Raw genomic sequence first — 8,465 nt, 5'->3', positions numbered from 1 at the left:
CGGAGCCTAAAGAAAATGGGAGGATCAATCATAGAAATAGAACAAGGAGGAGTTTCACAGGAGAGAGTGGTTGTCAAAGACTCAAATGACTGAAGCGGACTTCCCGGTCACTGATCACTCTTTTGTATAGGGTTGACTCTCCGAGAAATTCTTTGAGAATCTTCTTCATCTTGTCTAAGTGCTGATACACGCTCGTCCCCTCAAGCATTTTGCTTGAAAAAAACCGTTGCCGAAGAATTTACCATTGTCACTGACTCATACATTCCCCTAAAGAGGTACAGGGGAGTCTCCCATCTTTCTTATGCGGACTCAATGTCTCCCACTGAAACGAGTACCTTATCCTTGACCACCATTAGCACAGCTTCGAAGAACTTTTTGTTTCTTGTCTACAACTATCGATGCTGTTCATATGCTTTCTTTTGTTGTTTGGCTACAACAACATCATCACTCACTTGATTGAAGAAGCCATTAGCGCCAGATCTGCCTCTCTTTTCTCAAGAATGAAAAAAAGGATCCTGTTCTTTGAGAAGCAACTGCATTCTCATCTTCCAAACATATACATTTAGAGGTTCCATTCCATTTTGCGATCCTTGACAATCGTATGCGTTAATGCAGTAATCATATCAGCAACTATAGATCTAGAAGATTGTATCGCTACCATATCCGCATAACCTGGACTCTCATACCAGATGATAACCATCTTTAGCTGAAAGAAAGAACAAACAAAACAAATTGATAGGAATGTGCAGAGCTGAGACCTGCTGTTGTTGAGTCGCAGTAAATGAGAAAGAGAGTTTGATTTGATTCGAAAAACGGTATCTATATTGATAGAAATATCTAAAGTCAAATATGAAAATACTCTTTGAGATCACTCTACTCTCTCTAGACAACGGATTTCTTGTGTGTATCCTACTCTCATCTCAAAACCCAACCTAAGAAAAACTGCATGCTTTCCCTGAATTTGTTTGTGCGCTGCGGATGGAGTCCTTTTAAAAGACCCAATCCCCCAAGCAAGGGGCGTGGCGTGTCTAACTACCTCATGGATAGCATCCACAAGACAATTAGCCTAGAAATGGATGCATCCTTTTGCTATCTCTCACGACCCCCTAGAAAATTGTAAGGTCACAAACCGCCCTCTACAGGGAATAATGGGAAATGGTGCTAAAGCAGGACCCGTTACTACAAAACTGACTGCTCAATCAAGACTTGAGTCACCTTGGAGTAAGTCAAGCCACATACTCAACAACGTCTCCCTCCGTCTGAACTGTGGAATCGAAACACAAATGAATAACTTCAAAGACTGGATCTGCAGATCTACGTGTATTACAAAATGCTGGTTTTCTTCAATCAGGTTCTCAAGGAACTTCAAAAGACCAAACGATTGAATCCCAAACTCTTTCTGTCTGGCAGAACCTCCCGAGTTTTGAGAGAAAACGATTTTAGCGAGATTTATCAAATGTTTCAAAGCGGCGAAACCTCGAGATACTTTTCACTTGTCTTCTGCGAGTCTGAGACCTTCCGACTACTCGACGCAAGTCCTTATCTCGACAAAATCCCCTTCCTTAAAGTTGACTATTCTTCAATCAAAAAAAGCCACCCAACGACCTCTCATGGATTGAGTTACATAGTGCCACCCAGGTTTGGAACCCACTTTTGAGAAGTGAATGTGCACGCATGCATCATAACCTAATTGGTCGGAGGTCCAAGGGGTCCATAGAAGACAAATCAGATATTCTTTTGCCTTTGTAAGAGAGAAAGAGTCGAAACAAAGGGTACGCTCTAACGAAGATTTGCTCGGGGCTGTTCACTTTCATTTGGTCGCCTGGTATCTTGAATGAAACCTCTTTGCTTGCGGGGGCAGGAGTGGAAACGTCTGAGAGAGCGCTTGGCAAAAGAATCGTGTGGCGCGGTGAAAGGTTGAACGTTGGGGTTTTCGGCCCCCCTCCCCTAGTCTTCACCTAATTGTGGAAGAGGTGAGTTGAGTATCCACTCTCTCTCTCGTGCCTTTGCTTGTTCCTGTTCGTCTATTCGGGACAGCCCACATACATGAAGAGAAGAAGAGAAGAGGGGGGTGGTTCCTTGATATTAAGGCGTCAAGGCGGTCAAAGAAGGCCACAAGTGGAAGCAACCGATGCTTTTGGTCATTCACCTTCCTTGCTGCCAGTCTGTGCTTGCTCTCATGCTGGCAAAAGCTGGGGTTTGGGCCGGTTTTACCTACTATTAGATTTGAACCAATGACTCTCGCCGTATGAAAGCGATACTCTAACCGCTGAGTCAAGTAGGTCAAGTTGAGTAAAGTCAGAGAAAATAGACCCCCTATAAGATAAGAGAAAGCCGCGCAACCTGAGTTCCCTTATACTATACTATACCCTGACCCTTACTATACAAGGGGGAGCAGAGCGCTAAGAAAGAGAAAGAAAGCATTATCACTATATGTATGAAATTCAGCTGCGGCTAGCACGCTAAGATCAACCACTTGGAGAACGTGGAGCCTTTCTTTCTCGGTCGTCTGTCTTTCTCGCTGTGGATTCCGATTCATGCGGTTGTTCTCCGCTGCATTCGTCTTTTCACTCCCCACTCTACACCATAACAAAATGTTTCCACTATATCTCAGGAGTCGTCAAAGGAAGGCGGGTCCAAGTAGGCAAAAATGAAGTAATTGGGCATACTACAATGGATCAGTTCATTCAACAAGATCCGTTCGGATCGGACCAGGATGAATTGGATTGGTCTGACCTCTCGCTCGGATGTCAGACTCTCCCGCCACCGACAGATGTCCCATGCCACCTTTCGTGAACAGCGGAGAAAATGAATGAATTGTGATATAGCGCCGAATAAGCCACAGACAGCTCTATTCCTGACTCGAAATCTATCAAGGACTTGTTGGGAGAGAAAAGAGGGAGCCCTATACCATACATCCTGCTGCCTCGGGACGACTGCACGTTACATCATAGCAGCACGACAAAATGAAGGCGGAAACAAAGGCCCCTGACTCGAGAACAAAGCAAGGGATTGAGCAGCGCGAAAGCCACGAGAGAGTCTGACTCTTTCATTTGCATTTCCAAAGAGAAAGTCAAGGCGTTACCGCTTTAGAAAGATTGCAGGGCGTTGAGGCTAGAATCTCGAAAGGGCTTTTTCAGCTTACTCTGCTACAGCGGACCGTTAGGTTAGCAGGGTGCCCCGGTTTGGGGGCTTGAAGGACTTAGCGCCATGACAAGGGGTATCAGAGCCAAAGGTTCGGCCAAGCCATGGCCAGTGGGAAAAAACCGTAGGCTAGTGTCGTCGAAGAGGCTGGGAGCAGACTCGTAATCGTGTGGACGCCTTGTTACACAACAAAGAGAAGGGACAGATTTCGAGCGAGCGGGTTGCTTCTCCGGAGAAAGATGTGCTGGTTAGGCAGACCAAAAGACGTAAAGAACGCGGAGCGTGAAGTGCAATTAGATCCATTTTGAGGACGAGTTGAAGGCAGAATGGAGGGTTACGGTTGTGGTCCGACATGTTGATGAGCCTAAAGCAAACAAGCTACAACCTACGCCAAAATGGCCAAGACTGAGGGGAGGGGCAGAACAGGCAGTTAGCCTGCTAGATTGAAAGTACTTAGCCAGGGGGAGTCGAGACCAGGCAAAGAACGAAAGGGCAAGGGCCTAAAGTCTCGAAAAGGCAAGGACTCCAAGAAGAAGAAAAGTCCTGAGGCCAAGAAAAGCGAGCTCAAGATCAGGAGCCAAAGAAGCGGACCGAGAAGAAAGAAGGAAGGCTGAATCTGCTCCAAGCCCTAAATGGAAAGATTTCCTTAAATTGGATTAATCTCGTCCAACTGGAAATGATAACAGAATCCATAGGTCATTAGAAGGAGTTACAATAAGCGAATAAATAGAGTATACCACCTTACTCCTCTATGAGGGAGAAAGCAAATTGAGGAACCCGCGGAGAAAAACTCAATCAAATTCATTGTTAGCCAAGGCGTGGTAAAGACAAGATAGACTTTGACCAGACGTGCTCGGAATCAGTTTCGATCGGGGTAAAGTCAAGTGAGATTACCTCACTCATCCCTTCTGTAGGTCTCTTTGCTACTGAACCAGAACCCTTATTACCTGACCGACCGGATTCAACGAGGTAAAAGAAAAAGAGAGAGAAAGACGAAAGATGAAAGAAAAGGTGAGACTGAACAGGCAGGAAGGAAAGAAGAAGAAACCGAAAACCAAAACCGATATGACCTGACCAGAATACGATACTCCCTTCCCCTATTTACCGAGTGTAAAGAAGGAGAGTCAATTCCTTCAATCAAAACCCTATAGCCTATTACCGAGTGAAAGAAGAAATAGGAGAGAGGGAAGAAAAGGTTAATAAAGAAGAATGTTTGACAGTTTGTTTCGTGGAGCGTGAAAGTCGGCGAAGCAAGCAGTGAGTGAGAACGAGTTGTAGAGGTTCAGGATAATTAATCTAATCGTGAGTATTGATCGTTTTCTTTTACCTTGTTCAATCAGGTTCATGAGCTCAGAGGGAAAGAAAGGGGCGAAGCTGCGGGACAAAGGAGAGGAATTATCATCATTTTCTTAGGTCTGAGAATAGGAATCTATTTGATGAAAGATTCTGGCTTTCGTGCTTGACTCAAGTCTTGATTGAGCAGTTATTTTTCGTAGTCACCCCAAAGCATCGAGACCGAGAAGGAGCCGGCTTCCGTGGAAAATTCAGACTTTCTCAGCCTTTCTTTTTTGCATATTCTCTCTACCCATTCACTTGAGTGAGACAGAGGAGAGGGGAATTTCGTGAAGCTCGCGGCAGACTTTTCACAAGCTACGCGAAGTGGCCGCCTTTGCTCCGAAGACTGGGACCGAGAGGGAGCTGAAAAGCTTTTTGAACCCTCTTGAGTTTCGGCCGAGACTAAAGGAGGTTTCCTTTGTCCCAGAAAAATGAATAAAGGGGAAACTGATTCGAGCAACTCGGTCTGACTGCTTCGCTCCTCTCCCGCTTGCCTTGACAAAAAAGGGTGATAATCCGCAAGGAAAGGAATGACGTCGTAGCAGAAGACATTTTGTTGAGCAAGAGGCTTTTTGACCGAAGATTGGGCTAGCTGATGTTGGTCAGTAAAGAATCACGACAGATTGAAGAATTCCCCTTTGCCCAAAAAGATGGACGAGCTTTCTCGCAATGGCTTTCTCTCCGTTGGGCGCCGTAACTTGGCTGCAATCGTTGGAATTGGTTGGTCGCTTGGTTGAATCTGCTTTTGACTCTCTCTTTGACGAATTTCCTTTTTGCCAGAGATATTCTTTTTGAATGATTGAGACGGGAGAATCTTTAAAAAAGAGAAAGAAGAGCAATCCAATACTTCTGTCGTGCGGAATTCGAAGTGAAATTGGTTATTTGCCTCTTACTAGTCGTCATGGGAAAGGAAGAAAGAAGAACATCCACCGGCGATACGGACTCGCACACCAGAATCAATGATTACGAAAAAACGCTAATTGTGCTGGGAAGAGAAAGAGAAATCCCCGAAGACTCTGAAGTGGGCCCCGGACGTTCCAGCAATCAAACAAAAAATCTTTCAATCAAATGAGAATTGTAGAAAGAAGGTCTGCCCGAAAGAGAAGCTCAATTTGGAGATAGAGGGACATCCACCGAAGATGCCAGCGGGAAGGGAGCACGAACGAGGTAACTGATGCTTTCCGGTCCAATATTTGTTCATCAATCCTATGGCCAGATTTCATCCCCGAAACGTCACTAAGTTCTTAGATAATCGGCATTTATTTGATTTCAATTTCTTGGCCTTCTGTGAAGACCCGTCGAGAAAGCGGCAGGCTCAGTGTGGAATGAGTCCAAAATCCTGCTGGAATTTCTGAAGAATGCTCATTTGGGTCTCGATCACGTAGTAGTTGGGGTATCGATCAAGCAAGCTATCAAGAAAGGCGAAAAACTTCCATTTTAGCGTGGACAGAAGGCATTTTCTTATTCTGGATCTAGTGGCTGGGGAATCACTAAAGAGAACATTTGGGAGAGATTCTTCATCTAGTGGCCAATCACTGATCAAATTCTTTTATACACGAGCAGTCTCCTCAAGTTACAGCGCTCAGGAAGAAATGAATTGAGGAAAGAATTTCTGGGAGGGATAGAGTTTCTAAGTTCTTCATTCTATAGACTCATAGAGAGTGAAGAATTCCAGCCTTGTTATTCTCTTCTCGCTTGGAAATTCTTGTCAGAGCTTAGGGAACAGGATTTTGTCCTAGGAACTACGCGTTCTATGAAAGGAGTTTCAGTATTTGCCCTTGGGTTGCGACTCCGATGCCTTTGGGGACAGGGAGAGGAAAAGGAAGTTCGAAAGCACTTTTCGCTTCGCTCGCGACTCACTTCTCTGATTTTGACTGAACATGCTGCCCGAAAAACGACCGGTCAAAGGAATTGGGTCACATTTTATTCATTCACATGGATGAGGGAAAATCTGCCACTCGTTTGGCGACACCGGATTTGCTCGCATCGTAGAATTGCTTGACGAGACCCGGGAGGCAGACCATTTTGCTTTTGATTTGGGGGGAAACCCAGCTGCTGACGGTCGGGGCGGGAAAAAACATTGACCCGCGAACCTGCCCAAACAAGGAAGGGGGGCGAAGACCTACGCTCCTGCTTACGAACGAAAGACTACTTTCCAAGCCGAATCAGACTGAATATACACTGAATACGATAGATTAACAAGTGACTAAATCAGTCAGAACATGAAAAGCTATCTTGTCAATAGAGGAAAAGAAAAGAACCACAAAATCAGAGGGAAGTGAAGCAAGGATTGGCCCCACTCTCACTCAGGGACTTAGCAGACAGGGAACCCCAATCCAATCTCGACAAAAAACAAGGGATTCCCACAGGAGCAAATCAAGATGAATACTAATTACGGTACGGGGAATAACGAGGGAAAGGAAAGAGCACGAGAGACGAAGGAGAGAAGCCCAGCGGAAGGAGAGAAGCCCAGCAGAAGGAGAATGAATCCGGCAGGGAATGAAGTAATCAAAGAAAGCAAAGCCTAGTTATCGAGTGAAAGAATAAATAAAGAGGAGAAAGCAAAGAACAGAAAAGAGACCGAAGGAGAGAAGCCGAGCGGAAGGATAGAAGCCCAGTTGAGTATTGATCTTTTACAGTGAGTGAATAAAGGGAAGAATACATACATGAATTAGCTGCTTTGAAAGACGAAACCGAAAGATTAATGAAAGTTCACTCCTACACCTGACGAAAAGAGAGAGATGAATGAGACTGAACTCCGTAACCTCTCCAACTCGTCTTCTTCCTTCACCGATATTACCTGACGAGAATGAAAGAATCTGAACCAGATATTCCAGGAGAGTATGGAAAAGCAAAGAGATAGTTCAACCAGAACCTTTATTTAGAGAATGTAAGAAAAGAAGAGGAAACCTCAAACCTGAACCTGAACCTTCTGCGAGCGAGTTTACAGTCTTTGTTGATTGAAGAAGAAAATGAAAGATGAATGAGACAGAACCTATTACAGTGATAGAATAAATGAGTTAGCAGACAGGAGAGCTACTTACTCCTGAACCTCTATGACCTGACCGGAACCTGCCCCGGAACCGATATGACCTGAACAGCTTATTCATTCAATCCGTAACCTGAACCTGAACCTGAATCTTTACTGGAGAGGAAAGAAAAGAAAAGAGACTGAACTACTTTACCTGAACCTGATTGAACTCTGACGGACCATTAATTAATTTATTCTATCCCCATATAACTGTAAAACCTTAAAAGAGCTTTTTCCCTAACAGCTGAAGCTTCAAGAAAAGAAATTCTATCCACATATAACTGTAAAACATTAAGAGACCTTTTTCCCTAAGGAAAGCTGCTGAAAGAAAAGAAATTCTATCCTCCCCCCCCCCCCCCTCCCCCATATTTTGAGGGATAAAACAGTCCATTTGACCCTATTTCCCTCGGTAACTCGACTGTAAACACTCAAAAAACTAGAAAAAAGCTATCCTCCCCCGTATTTTTAGGGATCAAAGTCTATCTTTACCCTATTTTGAGGGAGAAAATCGAGGTCTTTTCGGCCGAGGTAATGTTGAAGTCAAGACTAAAGATTCATTCTCCTGTAAACACGACTTATTCATTCGTCATCGTTCACTGTCAGTCAATCCTATCGAAGAAGAAATGAGAGTGAACTGTTAGGAAAGACTCAAGATTCCTTCTTGATCTTGATCTTCCCCTTCAAGTCTTTCAAGGAAAGACGAAACTCCTTAATTAGTGATCCTTCCCTACTTCACCTTCAGCTTTTCCTCTATTCTATTACCGGATTGAACAGTAAACAAGGAAAACTGGGGATTACCGGATTGAACTGATCTTTCTCCTTTCCCTATTGGTCTCTCTCGTTGCTTCGCTCCTGCACGTATTCTTTCTTTATGGCCATTGAAGTCTTGATCTTGAACTCGGGAAAGCAAGCCGCGTCTTCATTTACTCGACTGTAAACACTCCTTATTCATTCG

Source organism: Cucurbita pepo, chromosome 15 (genome assembly GCF_057944985.1).
Source record: "Cucurbita pepo subsp. pepo isolate OVF chromosome 15, ASM5794498v1, whole genome shotgun sequence".
In the NCBI taxonomy this organism is placed as follows: Eukaryota; Viridiplantae; Streptophyta; class Magnoliopsida; order Cucurbitales; family Cucurbitaceae; genus Cucurbita; species Cucurbita pepo.
This window is presented reverse-complemented; position numbering follows the sequence as displayed.